At 40.3% G+C, this 18,975-nt stretch overlaps 1 protein-coding gene across 1 annotated transcript in view; it reads left to right on the top strand.

Moving 5' to 3' along the window:
• The window catches only part of LOC122813214 (4-trimethylaminobutyraldehyde dehydrogenase-like), a 958,904-nt gene that overhangs the window by 790,979 nt on the left and 148,950 nt on the right, over nt 1–18,975 (top strand). The window lies entirely within an intron of this gene.

Here is an 18,975-nt window from a genome sequence, read left to right as displayed (position 1 = left end):
GCTCTTTCCATCTACTCAACACACACTCCTCACTTGTGAGTACGTTTCCCTCACTGTCCTTTATCACTCTTACCTGCTGCACATCTTTCCCAGCTCTGTCCCTCTGTCTAGCCAATCGGTGCAGGTCCTTTTCTCCCTCTTTAGTGTCCAATCTCTCATACAACTCTCTACATGCCGTATCCTTGGCCTTCGCCAACTCTCTCTCTGCCATGCGCCTCATCTCCTTATACTCATGTCTACTTTCTTCATCTCGTTGACAATCCCACTTCTTCTTCGCCAGCCTCTTCCTCTGTATACTCTCCTGTACTTCCTCATTCCACCACCATGTCTCCTTGCCCTCCTTCCTCTGTCCAGATGTCACACCAATCACCTTCCTAGCAGTCTCCCTTACTAGCTCTGCTGTAGTTACCCAGCTACTCAGTAACTCTTTATTTCCTCCCAGTGCCTATTTTAACTCTTCCCTGTACTCCACCTCACAATCACCCTTTATTAACTTCCACCATTTAATCCTTGGCACTGCTTTCAAACTCCTCCTCAGCTTCTTGATCACCAATATCATCCTGCAGACCACCATTCTATGCTGCTTAACTACACTTTCCCCAGTCACCAATTTACAGTCTCCAATCTCCTTCAGACTGGCCCTCCTACATAGGATATAATCCACCTGTGTGCATCTAACTCCATTCTTGTACGTCACCCTATGCTCCTCCCTCTTCTTAAAATACGTATTCACCACAGCCATGTCCATCCTTTTTGCAAAATCCACAATCATCTGACCTTCTGCATTCCTCTCCTTAACACCATACCTACCCATCACTTCCTCATCCCCTCTGTTCACTTCACTAACATGCCCATTGAAGTCCGCTCCAGTCACTAGTCTCTCACCCTTGGGAGAAATTGCTAGTATCATATCTCTTCAATGTTTACTTTTTGTCTAGATGTAAACATATCAACTTCAGTGAACTATTGGTTTACGTAGCATGATTAAGTAAATTAACTCTGTTTACTTCAGGCAGTCCTGCATGAAATCATTAATGAAACTGTTCTTTTAAAACAGCAACTTGTCAACAGTTACTGTTTTGCTGATCGCTGACCTCCCTCTTTTTTCCAGAAAACAATAAAATGAACAGCACCAAACAAATGCAAGGAAATTGGCTCCAATAAAGACTGTCCCTTCCAAAAGTTCCTCTTTTCAGAGGAACAGCTAGTGAAAAACACTTCCACCAAACACACTGTTAATATCCAAAACGTAGATGTTTATTTCATGCAACACAATAAATAATACAAATAAAATCAAATATATGAAACAATGAATGGATTAAGCACTTTCATCTCCCTTCAGGAGACTTCATCAGAATCAACTACTACAAGTGCTTTACCCATTTATATTACTAAACAATCCATATCATTGATCAAGACATTAATAGTCAATATGCTGGCGTAATTAAAGTGCTAGTGCATAAACAGTTGCAGTTTATAGGGTATACTACCAATTCCTACTTCTCTTTATAAAACAATATGTATTATAACTCATCCTGTGCAAAATTCTTTGTAAAAAAAAATATATATATATATATATATATATATATATATGTATGTATATAAAATGAAAAATAACATGCAAAAATACATGTCAAAATATATTAAAAAATGTGGTGCCATAAATTATAATAGCAGCAACATTAGTAATAAATTCTATAAACCATTCTATATAACAAATATAAAAAAATTGTTAAAAATGTTAAAAACATACTCTTAATAAATATATATATATATATATATATATATATACAAAATTGGATAAAAATTGAATATAACGTGGATGTATACATACAGTTTGTGTTAGTGGTCTGCTCTTTTGGGATTGGATGCTAATATTTTGAGGGCTGAAGAAATAGATATGTGATCATTCAGCCCTGGACTATTACATGCATCCAACCTTAACTGCCAAACCATTTCCCTAAATTCTAATCTGGTTTCCCAATCCCCCCCCCCCCTCTCATTTTGCTTTACTTCGTCCAATACCCAGAATTTATAATCAGCCATTTTACATGTTAGAAAATGTCTATAAAAAGCATTTTTTCGTTTTTCCTATTAATGTCATACATGTGCTCATATATACGTACTCTCAAAGTGCGCTCTGTCTTCCCAATGTAGTATGCCCAGCATACTTTACAATAGGCTAAGTACACCACTCCTTTGGTGCAACAACTAGAGTATGACTTACTGTTAACTCTACAAAAAATACTGGGTATGTTTAGGTCTTTCCTTCCAGCTATAAAGGGGCATTGGGAACACCTACCACATTTGAAGGTACCAAGTTTTGGACATGCCCCTTCCCTGTTGGCTCTATTTTTCTTTTCTAGTATGTTATTTAGATTATAATTCCTTTTAAAACTGTATCTAAGGGGTTTCTGAAAAAAAATCCACCTTAGTGGGCATCCTACTGAACGTGACCCAGGTGTTGTTAATACATTTTTTCACCCACCCAATATTGGCGTAGTGCGTCAGTGTCGGATATGGTAGCTGTGATGCAACTTGTTCTGTCCCTACTAAAATCTTTTTGACACCATGTATATCCCCACTAGTCAACAATGGTGTGTACGTAAATCCCCACCCTTGTATTATACTACTTTTAATAGGATTAATTAAGTAATCCGGGTACCGTCTTTCTCTAAACGGCATGTACATATTCAATTTCATTCATAAAGTCTGTCTTATCACGTTTATATCACGTTATCGAAAGATGAAAATAGCGAATGCTATTTCATCGGCCCCAAAACATCTAAGCATAAAAATATTGAACATTCAGAACAGCGAATTTTTTCCCTTGGAAAAAATTTGCTGCCCCGAAATACATACACACAACACAAGCACATCAAACAAACAGTAACCACACACATGCACTTAAATTCCTGCATCTAACGCTACACTAAACTAAACATACACTACTATCTACAAACTTAACTTAACCCTAACCCTAAGGTCCGTCACTATCGCACACTCACCTAACTCGCGCCCTGCCCCTAACCCTAAAGTCTGTCACTATCGCACACACGTCTAACTTGTGCCCTAACCCTAACTTAGTTAACCCCCCCTAACATACAAACAATCGCACACTTACCTGAACCCAAGCCGTAACTTTCCACCACAGTGCTAAGAAGAGCGAAGCCACAGAAACGGCCAACCAGATTCTTTCCAGAGGAAAGAATTTGCTGTTCTGCGCCTTCGCTATTCCCAACGTTCGCTGAATAGTGTCCGATATCAGAACATGTGAAGTTTTAATACTTCGATGTTCTGCTATAGACCCTGTTTTATCCAATGTCATTTTTGCAATTTTAACCATTTGTCCTTTAACAATATTACGTTTAGGGGTACATGGGTGATCACTATCGTAGAGCAGGTATGAGTTAGAAAAACATTTTTTCTATATATTCCAGACCTAAATACCGTATTGGTGTAGTCTTTGGATAACTTAATATCTAGATAGTAGGTTTCATCCAAACCTACTTTGTGTAAACTGTAGAAACCCTGTTGTGTGGTTCAGATATTCCATAAAACCTGGGATCAACTCATCAGTTCCTTGCCATAAAATAAATATATCTACCAAAAATCTATAATAACCAAGGATATATTTATTATACACTGAACTGAATACAAATAGTTTTTCCCAGTATAGCATAATAATGTTCACGTGTATGGGGGCACAGGAAGGACCCCGTGACAACCCCATCTAACTGCTGGTACAATTCTCCCTGAAAATAGATCTAGTTGTATTTCAATACCATCTCCATATTCTCTAAAACTAATCTGAACTCATCTGGTGTTAGGATTTGAGGAGATGTTGGGGGAGTTTGGGTTTCTAACACCAGATGAGTTCAGATTAGTTTGAGAATTTGGAGATGGTACTGAAATACAGCTACATCTATTTTCAGGGAGAATTGTGCCACCAGTTAGATGGGTTGCCATGGGGTCTTCCTGTGCCCCCATATACGTAAACATTATTATGCTATACTGGGAAAAACAGTTTGTATTCAATTCAGAGTATGATAAATATATCCTTGGTTATTATAGATTTTGGATGGTATATTTATTTTATGGCAAGGAACTGATGAGTTGATCCTAGGTTTTATGGAATATCTGAACCACATGACAGGGTTTCTACAGTTTGCACATGAAGTAGGTTGGGGTGAAACCCACTATCTAGATATTAAGTTATCCAAAGACTACACCAATAAAGTATTTAGGTCTGGTATATATAGCAAAGAATGTTTTTCTAACTTGTACCTGCACTACGGTAGTGATCACCCGTATACCCTTAAACTTAATACTGTTAAAGGACAAATGGTTAGAATTGCAAGAATGACATTGGATAAAACAGACTTTATGAATGAAATTGAATACGTACATACCCTGTTTAGTGAAAGAGGGTACTCGGATTATTTAATTAATCCTATTAAAAGTAGTATAATACAGGGGTGGGGATTTACGTACATACCATTGTTGACTAGGGATATTCATGGTGCCAAAAAGAGTTTAGTGGGGACAGAACAAGTTGCACCACAGGTACCATATCTGACACTGAAACACTATGCCAATATTGGGTGGGTGAAAAAATGTATTAATAACACCTGGGATATGTTCAGTAGGATGCCCACTAAGGTGGATTTTTTTTCCCAGAAACCCCTTAGATACAGTTTTAAAAGGAATTATAATTTAAAGAACATACTGGAAAAGAAAAATGAAGCTAACAGGGAAGGGGCATGTCCAAAACTTGGTACATTCAAATGTGGTAGGTGTTCCCAATGCCCCTTTATAGCTGGAATGAAAGGCCTAAACATACCCAGTATTTCTTGTAGAGTTAACAGTAAGTCATTCTTTTAGTTGCACCAAAGGAGTGGTGTACTTAGCCTATTGTAAAGTATGCTGGGCATACTACATTGTGAAGATGGAGCGCAATTTGAGAATACGTATATACGAGCACATGTATGACATTTAATAGGAAAAATTAAAAAATGCTTTTTGTAGACATTTTCTAACATGTAAAATGGCTGATTATAAATTCTGGGTATTGGAAGAAGTAAAGCAAAACAAGAGCGAGGGAGATTGGGAAACCAGATTAGAATTTAGGGAAATGGTTTGGCAGTTAAGGTTGGATGCATGTAATAGTCCAGGGCTGAATGATCACATATCTATTTCTTCAGCCATCAAAATATTAGCATCCAATCCCAAAAGAGCAAACCACCAACTCAAACTGTATGTATACATCCACCCTATATTCTATTTTTATCTAATTTTTTTATACATATTTATATATATATTTATGATGTTTTTGTCAAAGGAAAAATATACTTTAAAAATGATCAAAACACGGTAGGTTCAGGTTTAAGGCACTTTAATCTTGCAGCAAGGAGACAAAAACGTGCTATTACAGAGTTTGTCGAACTAGAAACAGGAAATGCTTTCATTTTTATACACTTTCTAATAAGACATTGCTTACCAAGCTGACGTAGCAAGTTACAAGTCTTTTCATCATCACTTGTTTACCACCATTCTCATGAATTTCTGCTGATTTATCAATTTTTGTGAGAAACTTCCTAAGGAAAACAACGTGGCCTTGGTTACCACCATGTTATGTTACCATTCAAGGTACTATGGCTAATTCAAGCACAAAGCTAGCAGTTCATTTCTCTAATAATCCTTTGTCTACTTTATCTCTAAGCTTCTGCAGCTATACATGTTCTCATACATCGAACAGAGCTGATTGTTTAGAATCATTACATTTACAGAATATAGCATTGTTCATTCATTCGTTCCTGACCTAGCAGATAAGCACCTGCTTCTCAAGTGCATTTCCAAAAGGCATAAACATGAATATTGCTGTGCTAGCAATTACTAGGTCAGAGGGCATCTTGCAAGTTTCAGAAAGCACACTGCAGTTTCAAAAAGCATCTTTTTCAGTTCTCATATGGAACTCAATTTGTATAAAAAACAGTGCATATAAAATAGAATGAAAAATGTGTTAACTCTTTTAACTACTAATTTGCATTAAACATACACACATTAATACATATTTTTCTAACATTTCCCCCCTGTTAATACTTTTTAATTTTATTTTCAAAAAGAATAAACAGTTTGCTTCTTCTCTTCACCTCTTCCGATCAGGATTTGCAGAAAGTGTTTCACATTCTAGCAGCTCTTCAAATTCAATACTCTGATACATAGTCTCAGAAACTGATATGTCTATAAATTCTTTGATTAACTTCTTCATGCAGGGGATTCCACAACAAACACAAACTCCTTTTAGGAGTATTCCCACCCCAATGGCAATCAAAATGTTCATTAGGATGGAACCCCACCCCCCAACAAATTCTGGAAAAAGTCCATCAGAGGGTTTGGGCCTGGTTTGGTCATGGCCGACACTTGCTGAATTACCTCAAGATGGTCATTAATCTCGTGCTGATGATCTGGAATAAACGCATAGCATTCTTCTTTGATTAAAGCGCACGTCCCACCCCTCGCCGCTAGGGTGGAGTCAAGAGCCATTCGGTTCTGGAGCACTACAGTTCTCATTGCATTCAGTTCATCAGTTATCAGTTCAAAAGCAGAAAAAGTTACATTACTCATCACTTCGCAGCTCCCAAATCGATTTAACTGCGCCATATGCAGGTAATATGCCTGCCCACGATATGACAGCATCACTCAAGTCCATGTGCATAAGTTTGGTTCCCACACTATGATGGTCTTTCCAGCCCGCCTCGATCTGTCCCACTGGATTCTCAGGTTTTTTAACAGTCTTTTTGGTTACATCTCGGGTATTTCGAATATTTCCCTGAGGCAAGACTGCAGTGTGTCGTATGGCCGGGACCAGGTATCCCAAAAAACAACTGCCAGACCAATTCTCAGGTAACCATTTATATGCTTTTTTACCACACACAAAATAACAGTCCTCTACCTTAGTGGTTACTTTGTTACGAAATGACTGCCCTGCATGAAACATTTTCCTATCTATCACAGATAACTGTTTAAAAAGTACAGGATTACGTTGTACCTGATCAAGAGTCTTATGCATAGATTTAAGAAATGAGTTATAATCTGTACTACAAGATCCACCTAAATCGTTTGCTTTTGTATAACATTTATATTGTACGGTCACATTACACTTGCTTCAACCCACCTGTATGGTATCATTTTTGTAAAAACATACAATTCCCTTTTTTGTCACAGGCAAACACAGTGCTACCTTATCATATGCTTTAATAGCTACAGTGTCAAAAAACAGATTTTCCCAGGTCTCATTGACCCCTAGGGGGATAGCAGTCATTAATAACCCCCTGTATGCTGTTGGTATGGCCGTGCAGACCCAGCAGTTCGAAACATTAAAAGTCTCAGCATACACACGTGTAATCGCCTGATATTGGCTAAGGCTCTTGCCACCCCCATAGTGCCTTTTTTAGGCAAGGCTCAAATTCTAAACCTACCACCCTAGAAAACAAAAATGGGAAGAAACTGAGGGTAATGCTGCTCAATGCCAGAAGTCTAAATCTCAAAATGCACGCACTCGAGGCCCTTCTCAGTATGGAGAACATCGATGTCTGTGCTGTAACTGAAACCTGGTTCAAGGCTCCTGAGAGCACCCCGGCACTATTAGGTTTTACCTCATATCATGCGTTCCAGCCCCAAAACCCGGACCACACCACAAAAGGAGGGTGTATCCATATTCATAAAGGATACCCACACCTCCAGGTTGGTGGCAACGCATTAAGCTTGGAAACCATCCAGGTGCAACTAACCATAGGCAAAACTGCTCTACAAATTGTAGCATGCTACAGGCCACCCTCTCAAACTCAGGAACCCCACACAGCCTTCCTGAAGACACTGGAGGGTATAAATGTATCTCCAAACACCATCATATTGGGTGACTTCAACTACCCGAATATAGACTGGGAACATTACTCAAGCCCTAACTTTCTAGCCCAACGGTTCCTGGAGTTCATAAATTCAAATGCCATGGAACAGCTAGTCACTGTTCCCACGAGAGGAGAAAATATACTAGCTCTCATTGTCATAAACATGGGGACAAAATGCTCCACACCGGAAGTATATCCCTCATTGGTGAGATCTGATCATAAACTAATCTCACTGGAAATCCACATCCGCCCCACCCCAAACAAAAAAGACCATAGTGAAGAACTTCTCTAAAGCAAACTTCACACTACTCAAGACTGGTGTGATATCCTTCAAGGCCCCTGAGCCAGTGGAAACCACAACCCAAGCTGCGGAAGCCCTTACAAATGCCTTCTATGAACACCTCCAGGACTGCATGGATCAGGCAATCCCAAATAAAACCAAGACTCTTTCCACAAAGGGCAAGCGTCCAGTCTGGTGGACCCCAGCCATTAACAAACTTTACAATAAGAGGAGAAAGCTATTACATGATAGAACAAAATCCATAAAAGGGAAGTCACCCCTGATCATTATTAGTAAAAAAGTATGAGCACTCATAAAATCAACTAAGGCCAATTTTGAGAGAAAAATTGCCATGGATTCAAAGGACAATCATAAGGCCTTTTTCAGCTATGTTAGGAACCTAGGTGGAAACTCCCAGATATGCTCAGAATTAGTCCAAAATGATACAAAAATCACTGAACCCACAGACATTGCCAACATACTGGCAGACAGGTTCAGTGCAAACTTCACCCCTCTCCCCTAAAGGAGAGATAACTATCCCAGCCGAGTGTAGCCTCCCGGACATCTCAAATGCGCAGGTGAAAGCTGCTCTCTCTAAAGCTAAAAACACAGCATCAATGGGACGGATGGTGTCCCCGGCTGTGTGCTACGAGAGAAAATGAGAGGAATTAATAAAGGCAAGGCAGGGCTTTAATCTCAGCCTTACCACAGGATCGTGCCCAGGGGGTGGCGTCGGGGCACTGTTGTCCCACTCCACAAAGGCGGGCGCCTCTACGGACCCTGGTAATTACCGCCCCATAAGCTTAACAAGTCTAGTCTGCAAAGCTATGGAGAGGATCATAATGGAGCTCATAAACAAAGATATAGGGACTTGCAGACATTGGACCCGACCCAGTTTGGCTTTGTCAAGGGAAGATCATGCCTTTTGAACTTGGTCGACTTCTTCGAAACAGTCACCAAGGCCATTGATGAGGGAAAGGCAGTCCATACAGCCTACCTTGACCTTGCAAAGGCTTTCGACACAATACCCCACTCGGGTATTGTAGAAAAACTTACCAGCTTAAATGTAAACCCATATGTCACAAGATGGGTTGCAAACTGGCTTAAGGACAGAACCCACAGGGTTAGAGTTGCTGGCGCTGTGTCAGACTCCAAGCTGGTCACAAGTGGTGTCCCACAGGGCTCGGTCCTTGGCCCCCTATTGTTTGGCATCTACTTCTCAGAAGTACAGGCCAACATAGGAGGACTTTGGCTGACAAAGTTTGCAGGCGACTGCAAACTGGGCCATAGTGGAAAGTGCATCAGACACGGATATCCTTCAGAAGGGACTCACGGAAACAGATAGCTGGTGCCAGAGCCATGGCCTGAAGTTAAACTCCAAAAAATGTATAGTCATACCCTTCGGGAAAAACAAGGTAACCCCAAGCTACCATATAGGTGGCAATCCACTAAGCACAGAAGAGGTTATCAGGGACCTGGGGACCCAGGTTGACAGTGGCCTTTCTTTTGACACTCACATTGCTAAAGTGGTTAGAAAGACCTTCTACATTGCCCACCTGATCATGAAGGGATTCACATCCAGATCTAGTGAGGTTATTGTTCCCCTGTACTCTTCACTTATCAGACCAATGATCGAGTACAATGCCCCATTCGGGATGTATCTCACCCGACATATGCAGCAATTGGAGAGACCCCAAAAGTTCCTCACCAAAAGGATAAAGGGACTCCAAAATCTGTCATATGCTGCCAGATTGAAGAAACTCCAGCTCTATTCAGTCGCATACCGTCTGCTCAGAGGTGACATGTGCCTGACATACAAGGCCATGTCCAACCCGGAATTAATGGACATGCTCCACCTCAAAAAATCCAAATCCACCAAAACCACTAGAGCAAGCGACTTAAACATTAGCACGGATATAAATAGGACGTGCTGGAGGGATAGATTTATCATTCGGAGACTCCCTCTGCTGTGGAATAAAATCCCGGTCCATGTGAGGCAGAGCACCTCGCTGACTCTGTTCAAGAGAAATCTAGACCTGTGGATGGGAGATCGTAGGTTTACCCCGGGAATCATCTCTGTGTCACTGCTGGACAGAGGCACAACAAACTAATGGGCACAGTATTTTTTCATATAAGGGGTGGCGTAAGCCACAAAAATTTGGGATAGGCTTATAAATGCCTTAGGGCAGATAGCCTAGTATAAACCTATGAACCTATGAAGTGTTAAAGTACAGATGCCAGTCTATGTTTGGCCCATCATGTTTAATCAGTTCAACTCTTGTGGCAGGAAAAAGGAAAGGCCACAACAAAAAGAACAATGTAATTAGCATAGCTATCAAAGTGATCATGCAAGTTTTCTGAGGTTGCTCAATGTCTCTATTCACTCTATACCTGGCCATTTTGTTCTCGTTGTACAACAGTAACAAGGTTTTTGTCCAGTTCAAAGTTCTTAACCAATTTACAGTGTGTTAAATGAATCCAGGATGCTCGCTCCGCGATCTTGACTGCAGTGGGTGTCGACAGTAGTACCTGGTACGGCCCTTCCCACTTCGGAGAACTTCAGTTCTTTTTCTTCACAATCTTCACCCAGACCCAGGTGCCTGGGGCTACTGCTGCTTCCGATTTCGGTTGCTCTTTATCTGAAACAGAATTTAACTGCAAAAGTTTGTTGTTCAAAAATCGCCTCATATACCCTGCAAGTGAACTGTCAGCCTCCTGCTCTGCAGACATGAGAGGTATCCACTGAGGTGTATAATATGCCCTCCCAAACAAAATTTCAAAAGGAGTTAATCCCTTTGCATTTGGAACTGTTTTCATGCGCAACAGTGCTAGAGGTAAACAGTGCACCCAGTTCTTTTGTGTCTCACTAATCAATTTCCTAAGCTTATTCTTCAACACCCCATTGTGCCTCTCTACTAATCCTGCAGATTGGGGGTGATACTCACAGTGGTTTTTCAATGATATCCCAAAATAGCGACTAAGTTGTTGTATTGTTTGGTTTACAAAATGTGTACCATTGTCACTATAAATCTTTTCCGGTATGCCAAATCTGGGTATAATTTCTTTAACAAGGACCTTTGCAACAGTAGCTGCATCTGGATTTTTAGTTGGAAACGCTTCCACCCATTTGGAAAACATATCTATAATGACAAGACAATACTTTTTATTTTCACATTTGTTCAGTTTTATAAAATCCATACAAATAGTATGAAACGGATACGGTGGTGTAGGGAAACTCCCTTGTTTAGGCTTCAGTGCCCCTTGTGCATGATACTTGTTACAAACATGGCATGCTGCACAAAAATTTTTTGTATAATTAGTAAATCCATACGTCGTAAACACTCTATTCACTAACTGTACCATCCCCGCTGTTGAGACATGGCTCTGCCCATGGCTCAACAAAGCTGCATATCTAAACAAGTTAGATGGTAGAATTGGTTTCTTTTCTTTGGAGATGTATAGTCCCTTCTCAAGGATTGCTCCTCGTTTTATCCACTTTTGTTTTTCTACATTTGTAGTTAAGTGTCTGCATTGTTTTTAACATTTCTAAATCAAAAATCTCAGAAGGTTGTAATTCCTCGCTAAAAAGAAAAACTACTGAAGCTGCCTGCTTTGCAGCTGTATCAGCCCTCGCATTACCTTTTGAAATTCTATCCTGTTTGGTATGAGCTACGCATTTGCAAATAGCTACTTTTTGAGGTAACTGAATAGAGTCTAATAAATCTAAAATAAACTGCACATGATTAATTGGTTTACCAGTAGATGTTATCATTCCTCTATTTTTCCACTGTTGCGCAAAAACATGTACAGTAGAAAAAGCATACTGGCTGTCAGTAAAAATATTCACTTTCTTACCTTTTGCTAGGGTACATGCCCTTGTCAAGGCAATCAATTATGCTGCTTGTGCAGATAAGCTGTGTGATAAAGACTTCGCTTCTAAAATCTCAGTATCAGAAACTACTGCATACCCCACTAGATTCTGTCCTGTAGGACCCCTCCTGCATGAGCCGTCCACATAGTATGTCACCTTGGCATCATCCAAGGGAACATCTGTAAGGTCTTGTCTAGGTAGTGTCTTTTGCTCAATCTCCTGCAGGCAGCAGTGAGGTTCGCCGTCTGCAGGGGTTGGGAGCAAGGTTGACGGATTCAAAGTTGTGCATCGTTCAGTTCTCACATGAGGTTGGCTCAACAGTATGGTCATACAGGAAAGATGTCTAGCAGGCAAAAGATATGCTACTTTTTCTTGCAGTAAAATGATTGCGACTGCATGAGACACTCTCAATGTGAGAGGGTGGAACAACACTACTGAGGCTGAAGCCTGCACTGCCATTGCAGCTGCAACTACTGCTTGTACACAGTGGGGCAAGGATCGCACCACTGGGTCTAACTGTGATGAATAGTAAGCTATGGGGTGTTGTCCGTCCCCATGCTGCTGTGTCAACACTGATGTCATATAACCTTGCTTACAGTCTACAGTTTGAAAAAATCGTTTATGATAATTTGGTAATCCTAAAACTAAGGAAGATGCTATCAATTGTTTTAACTTGCAGAAAGCTGCTTCTGGTATCCACTGTAATAAATCCTGTGCTGCAATCGGCTTTTTGAATATCAAATTAGTCAGCGGAGCAGATTCCAAAGCATAATTTGGTATCCAACTCCGACAAAAGTTAGTAGTTCCCAGGAAGGACATCATTTCCTTCTTGATAGTTGGTCTAGGTGCTTGTAATATTGCTGTTTTTCTGTCTTCATCTCAAATTCTGCCTTCTTTGGATATTACATATCCTAGGTATTTAACTTGTTTTCTCCAAAGTTGCAGTTTGTTTTTGTTTACCTTGTGTCCTTGAGTGGCTAAAAATTGTAATAATGCTATGGTATCCTCTTTGCATTCTTGCTGGGTAGGGGCTGCCAGCAGAATGTAGTCTACATAGAGTAAAATCTGACTACTTTTCGGTGGGATAAATCCCACCAGGTTACTCGCCATTTCTTGTGCAAATATTGTTGGACTTTCACAATATCCCTGTGGTAATCTCGTATATGTATACCGTTTTCCCTGAAATGTAAATGCAAACCAATATTGACTGTCAGGGTGTATAGGTATTGAGAAAAATGCATTGCTAATATCTACTACAGAAAAATACTTCTGCTGAGGTTTCAAATCATTCAATAAGGTGTGTGGATCTGGCACCGTTGGTGCCCTGGGTACAACTGCGTCATTTGCAGCCTGTAAATCTTGGACCATACACCATTCCCCGTTTTGCTTTCCTAACAGGAAATAAGGGTGTATTACATGGTGAATCAGGGGATTCTATTAAGACTCCTTCCTTAAGTAAGGCTGCTATTACAGGTTTGATCCCTATCTCTGCATCCTTTCTCAAGGGATACGGTCTTCTCTGAGGTCGAAATGCTGATTTTGGCATAATAGTAACTGGTCCTGCTGTACGAATAAGTCCTACATCTGATTTCCCTGTTGACCAGAGAGTCTCTGGTATGTCTCGCAAGGCTTTTTCCTCTTCTTCCAGTAAGAGTAATACTCAGCTATCCTCACTGGCCTGTGAGTGCACAGCTGGGTGTGTCTGTGTTATCCAGTTCATTTTCTGCTTCTGTACTCCTTGTTCAGAGAGTTCTAACTCTGTCTGTTTTTCCCACCTCGTGACCTTTTTTCCTAAGTCTGCCCATTTCAAATTTCTATTTTTAGTTAAGCTCATATGTGGCAATCTATTAGATTTGTAGAGTGCTAACAATTCCTGGGACAATGAACAACTTATTACACTGTTTCCTTCTGTGTCCCAGTACAAATTTCGTAATACTAGCATGTTCGCATGGTTTTGAAACAACTCTTGCTCATATTCTTTATCAGGTCCTGGTCTGTTACAGTAATGTAGAGTACAATGCAACAAATGCTGTTTGTCAGTGTCAAGGGAGGGGGATTTACTGATGGCTACGTTCATCAGTTCTTTGGTTACTGCCCCTGGACCAGTCGTAACTAAGTCCTGGCTGTACCAATAGTATGTCTCACCCTCCGGTCGCACTAAAAAAGTATCCATTTGTCGCTGTGCTTCCATACCCTGCATGGTTGAGACTACGGCTATGCCAAATACCTGCATTAAGTCTCTGCCCAAGAGATTTACTGGGCATTTTGCAGAGACAACAATTCTGCTTTTCTGGGTCATTCCTGAAATGGGGTCAGTTATTGCTATGTCATGGGAGAGTGGCTCCCGATACAGCTGTCCATTAGCTGCTTTTACTAGTATGTAATCTGGTGATTCTGAATCTTCCGGTAATTTGGAAGGATGTATCAGGGTCCGTGAAGCCCCCGAGTCACACAAAAATTTGACTTCCCTCCCTTCTACCAGAAGCGTAACTTCCGGTTTTGTGTCTGCTAAGTAGAGCTCCAGGCTCAATAATGCTAAATCCAAAATTTCATTTTCTTCATCTATGAATTCATGTACATCCTCTACCCCTTCTGTCACATCCTCTACCCTTGCTACCACACTCGCATTTGTCTTTTCTTGTTTGTTCTCATTCAGTGATTCCTGACTATCATATAGTCATTCCTCACCCTCCTTATCTTCCGTAGTTACCTTTTTATTTAGCCGCAATCCCTTGCCAAATGTCCTTTTTTCCCGCATTTAAAACATTCACCCCTTTTCTTTCTTTCCTCAAAATCTTCTGACCGTTTGTCAGATTGTTTGTTTCCCTGGGCATTTTTCTTGCCCTTTTTCCCGGTTTGTACTACAAAGACTTCTGACCCATCTTCTACTGCAAATACTTGAGCTTTCTTTTTCTTTTTGCTATTAAAATGTCTTTCGGCATGTTTTGCATATTCAAGTAATGACTGTAATCTACCTGTATGATGATCTACCATGTGTTTTGTAATAAAGCTGCTAATGGGAGTAATACAGCCTTTTAAGAATGCGTTCTTTAGCTGCTGCTCATATGGGGAATCATGTGTTTGATCTTCGGGTTTCTGCATTCCGCAATGGTTATTAAAACACTCTAATAATCTAGCATAATATCTATCAACAGTTTCACCTTCTTGTTGTATGCACTGATTAATGCAAATCCAATCAGCCCTAGGCTTCCACTTTTCAGAGATTCGGTCTGTCAGACCTTTTACTCTGTTATCCAATTCTGCATTACTATGTGGGAGTGGTCTGAGCTCTGTGTCACGAGGATTCCAGTTGCCACTGATCATGTGCCAATCTGGACCTACAATTTGTCTAACTACTTTTTCTACTACTTCTCCATTCAAATGGTAACTTAATCTCATAACCCTATAAGTCGTCTAAAAATTGTCTAAAATTAACCTTCGGATGGGGAATTCCCTCTGTGGCTTTCCGGATATCTTCCAGTGTCCACAGTCTATAAACTAAAAGAGTCTGATCCTGTCCTGCCTGTGGATTCGGTACTTCTGAGTGAACATATCTCTTCCTCACTCATAGCTTGCGAATTTTTATTCATTTCATATAATCCAGTTTCCCCTCTCAAGTTGCGTGTTCGAGACCTAGTCTCGATAGGATCCCTGACACAGTTGTGATTTTGCAGGAACAGCTGGGTATAGCGGAGGTGGATCAGTTTGTCCACTCGCTTCATATTCTGGTAAGGGAAGTGGAGGGGGCGGAGGAGGGGCCGTTGCTATTACCAAGTTATTATCTTTTTTGTCTAAGAACATTGCTTTTGAATTTTTAATCTTTTGTTCTCTGCGATTTGCTTCCTCAAGCCACCTATGTGCCTGAGGGACTCCTAATTGCCGTTGCTTTAACTGACTTTGCGCATCTGTTTTAAGTTGTCTGACGAGTTTAACAAGTGCAGGTTTATCTAAATTACCATCAAATTTGTATTTGTCAACCCATTTCGTATAGTACTTAATATTATCGGCACGCTGTAATTGCATATATTTCGCGTCTTCGGTTAGGGGCGGGTCTCGGGAATTTTTCGTGCACTGATTTCCCATGTTGCCTAAGCTGTAAATTGTTACGTAACCCTTCTTATCACGTGGTACCACAGTTGTACACCTTTTCACAGTTTATCTAGAATAACTGTCTACCTATTCTGTTTCCCTGATCTATGACAAGACCGTAACCTTTTTGTCCCTGATCTGCACATGCAAATCCTCCTGACAAAAAACAGTTCTGTAACTAGTCCCTGATCTAAAACAGAAAAAGGTAAATTCCTTCTTACCTGACCCTACGTGAATTGATCCACCGGATCATTGACTCGTCCTCCAATCCCAGATCAGAAACAGTGGCTGGCCTCTTTCGAACGACAATTTAGTCAGAGGTCTTTCAAAACAGAAGAGCCGATTTGGCCTCTTCTCCGTACGGATACATGCCACCGGGGCCCAATTCTGACCTAGGCCTAGAGCAAGAGGTACTTTCCGGTCCGAAGGACCAAACTGTCAAAGGAAAAATATACTTTAAAAATGATCAAAACACGGTAGGTTCAGGTTAAGGCACTTTAATCTTGCAGCAAGGAGACAAAAACGTGCTATTACAGAGTTTGTCTAACTAGAAACAGGAAATGCTTTCATTTTTATACACTTTCTAATAAGACATTGCCTACCAAGCTGACGTAGCAAATTACAAGTCTTTTCATCATCACTTGACCACCATTCTCATGAATTTCTGCTGATTTATCACTTTTTGTGAGAAACTTCCTAAGGAAAACAACGTGGCCTTGGTTACCACCGGTTAGATACATGTTATGTTACCATTCAAGGTACTATGGCTAATTCAAGCACAAAGCTAGCAGTTCATTTCTCTAATAATCCTTTGTCTACTTTATCTCTAAGCTTCTGCAGCTGTACATGTTCTCATACTTCGAACAGAGCTGATTGTTTAGAATCATTACATTTACAGAATATAGCATTGTTCAACCTAGCAGATAAGCACCTGCTTCTCAAGTACATTTCCAAAAGGCATAAACATGAATATTGCTGTGCTAGCAATTACTAGGTCAGAGGGCATCTTGCAAGTTTCAGAAAGCACACTGCAGTTTCAAAAAGCATCTTTTTCAGTTCTCATATGAAACTCAATTTGTATAAAAAACAGTGCATATAAAATAGAATGAAAAACGTGTTAACTCTTTTAACTACTAATTTGCATTAAACATACACATTAATACATATTTTTCTAACAGTTTTTAACGTTTTTAACTTTTTTTTATATTTGTTATATAGAATGGTTTATAGAATTTGTGGGGATGCTGCGGTAGCGTTGTCGCCTCACAGTAAGACGCTGTCCGGTTCGATTCTCAGCTAGAGCGTCTTCTGCATGGAGACATGCGTGAATGGGCGTACCTTCGTTGAAGGTTGTGCATCAGGGCTGGTAACTCGGCATGTAAAAATCAACTATCCATCATTAGCGGACCGGAGTTCCACTGTGGCGACCCCTAACCCTGGGAAAAGCCGAAAGACACAAATTGTTACTGTTGCTGCTATTATAATTTATGGCTCCTACATAATTAGTTTTTAGCACCACATATATTTACACACGCACATTTTTTATACATTTCTACATGTATTTTTGCATGTTATTTTTCATTTTATGTATATATATATATATATATATATATATATATATATATATATGGATCACCTTTATATCCCCAAAATCGCGTTTCGCCGACACACTAATCACCGACACCAAAAGATCGACAACTAAAAATACCGACAACGCAAAACACTGAAAACCATTACACCAACACACACTACACGTAAACAACACAGTACATTACATAACATATCCACTATCCCTAACCCAAACCCTAACCCTAAGGTCCGACACTACCGCACACTTACCCTACCTGCACCCTAACCCTAACTCACTTACCCACCCCTAACCCCAAGATCCGACACTACCGCACACTCACCCTACCTGCACCCTAACCCTAACTCACTTACCCACCCCTAACCCCAAGATCCGACACTACCGCACACTCACCCTACCTGCACCCTAACCCTAACTCACTTACCCACCCCTAACCCCAAGGTCCGACACTACCGCACACTCACCCTACCTGCACCCTAACCCTAACTCACTTAACCCACCCCTAAACCCACAGTCCCTCACTATCGCACACTTACCTGTCCGCTCCGTAACACTAAATCCCTCACTCGATCGCACACTTACCGAGTCCGTCGGGTTCTCACCTTGTCGGTCATCTGCGTTGTCAGTGTTTTCGTCCCGTCGGATTCCGTGTCGGGGAAACGCGTTGTCGGGCATCTGAAGGTGACCCATATATATATATATATATATATATATATATATATATATATATATATATATATATATTCTTTTTTACAAAGAATTTTGCACAGGATGAGTTATAACACATATTGTTTTATAAAGAGAAGTAGGAATTGGTAGTATACCCTATAAACTGCAACTCTTTATGCACTAGCACTTTAATTACGCCAGCATATTGACTATTAATGTCTTGATCAATTATATGGATTGTTTAGTAATATGAATGGGTAAAGCACTTGTAGAAGTTGATTCATCTCCCTTCAGGAGACTTCATCAGAAAGCACTTAATCCATTCATTGTTTCATATATTTGATTTTATTTGTATTATTTATTGTGTTGCATGAAATAAACATCTACGTTTTGGATATTAATAGAGTGCGTTTGGTGGAAGTGTTTTTCACTAGTTGTTCCTCTGAAAAGAGGAACTTTTGGAAGGGACAGCCTGTATCGGAGCCAGTTTCCTCCCTCTTTTTTTCTCTTTCTTAAGCCTTACCCACTCCTGTGAGACCGTTTCTGCAAGGGGGAGAACCTACTTGCT

The sequence above is a fragment of the Protopterus annectens genome, chromosome 10.part0 (assembly GCF_019279795.1).
Source record: "Protopterus annectens isolate FY-2018-M chromosome 10.part0, PAN1.0, whole genome shotgun sequence".
Classification (NCBI taxonomy): Eukaryota; Metazoa; Chordata; order Ceratodontiformes; family Protopteridae; genus Protopterus; species Protopterus annectens.
This window is presented reverse-complemented; position numbering and strand designations above follow the sequence as displayed.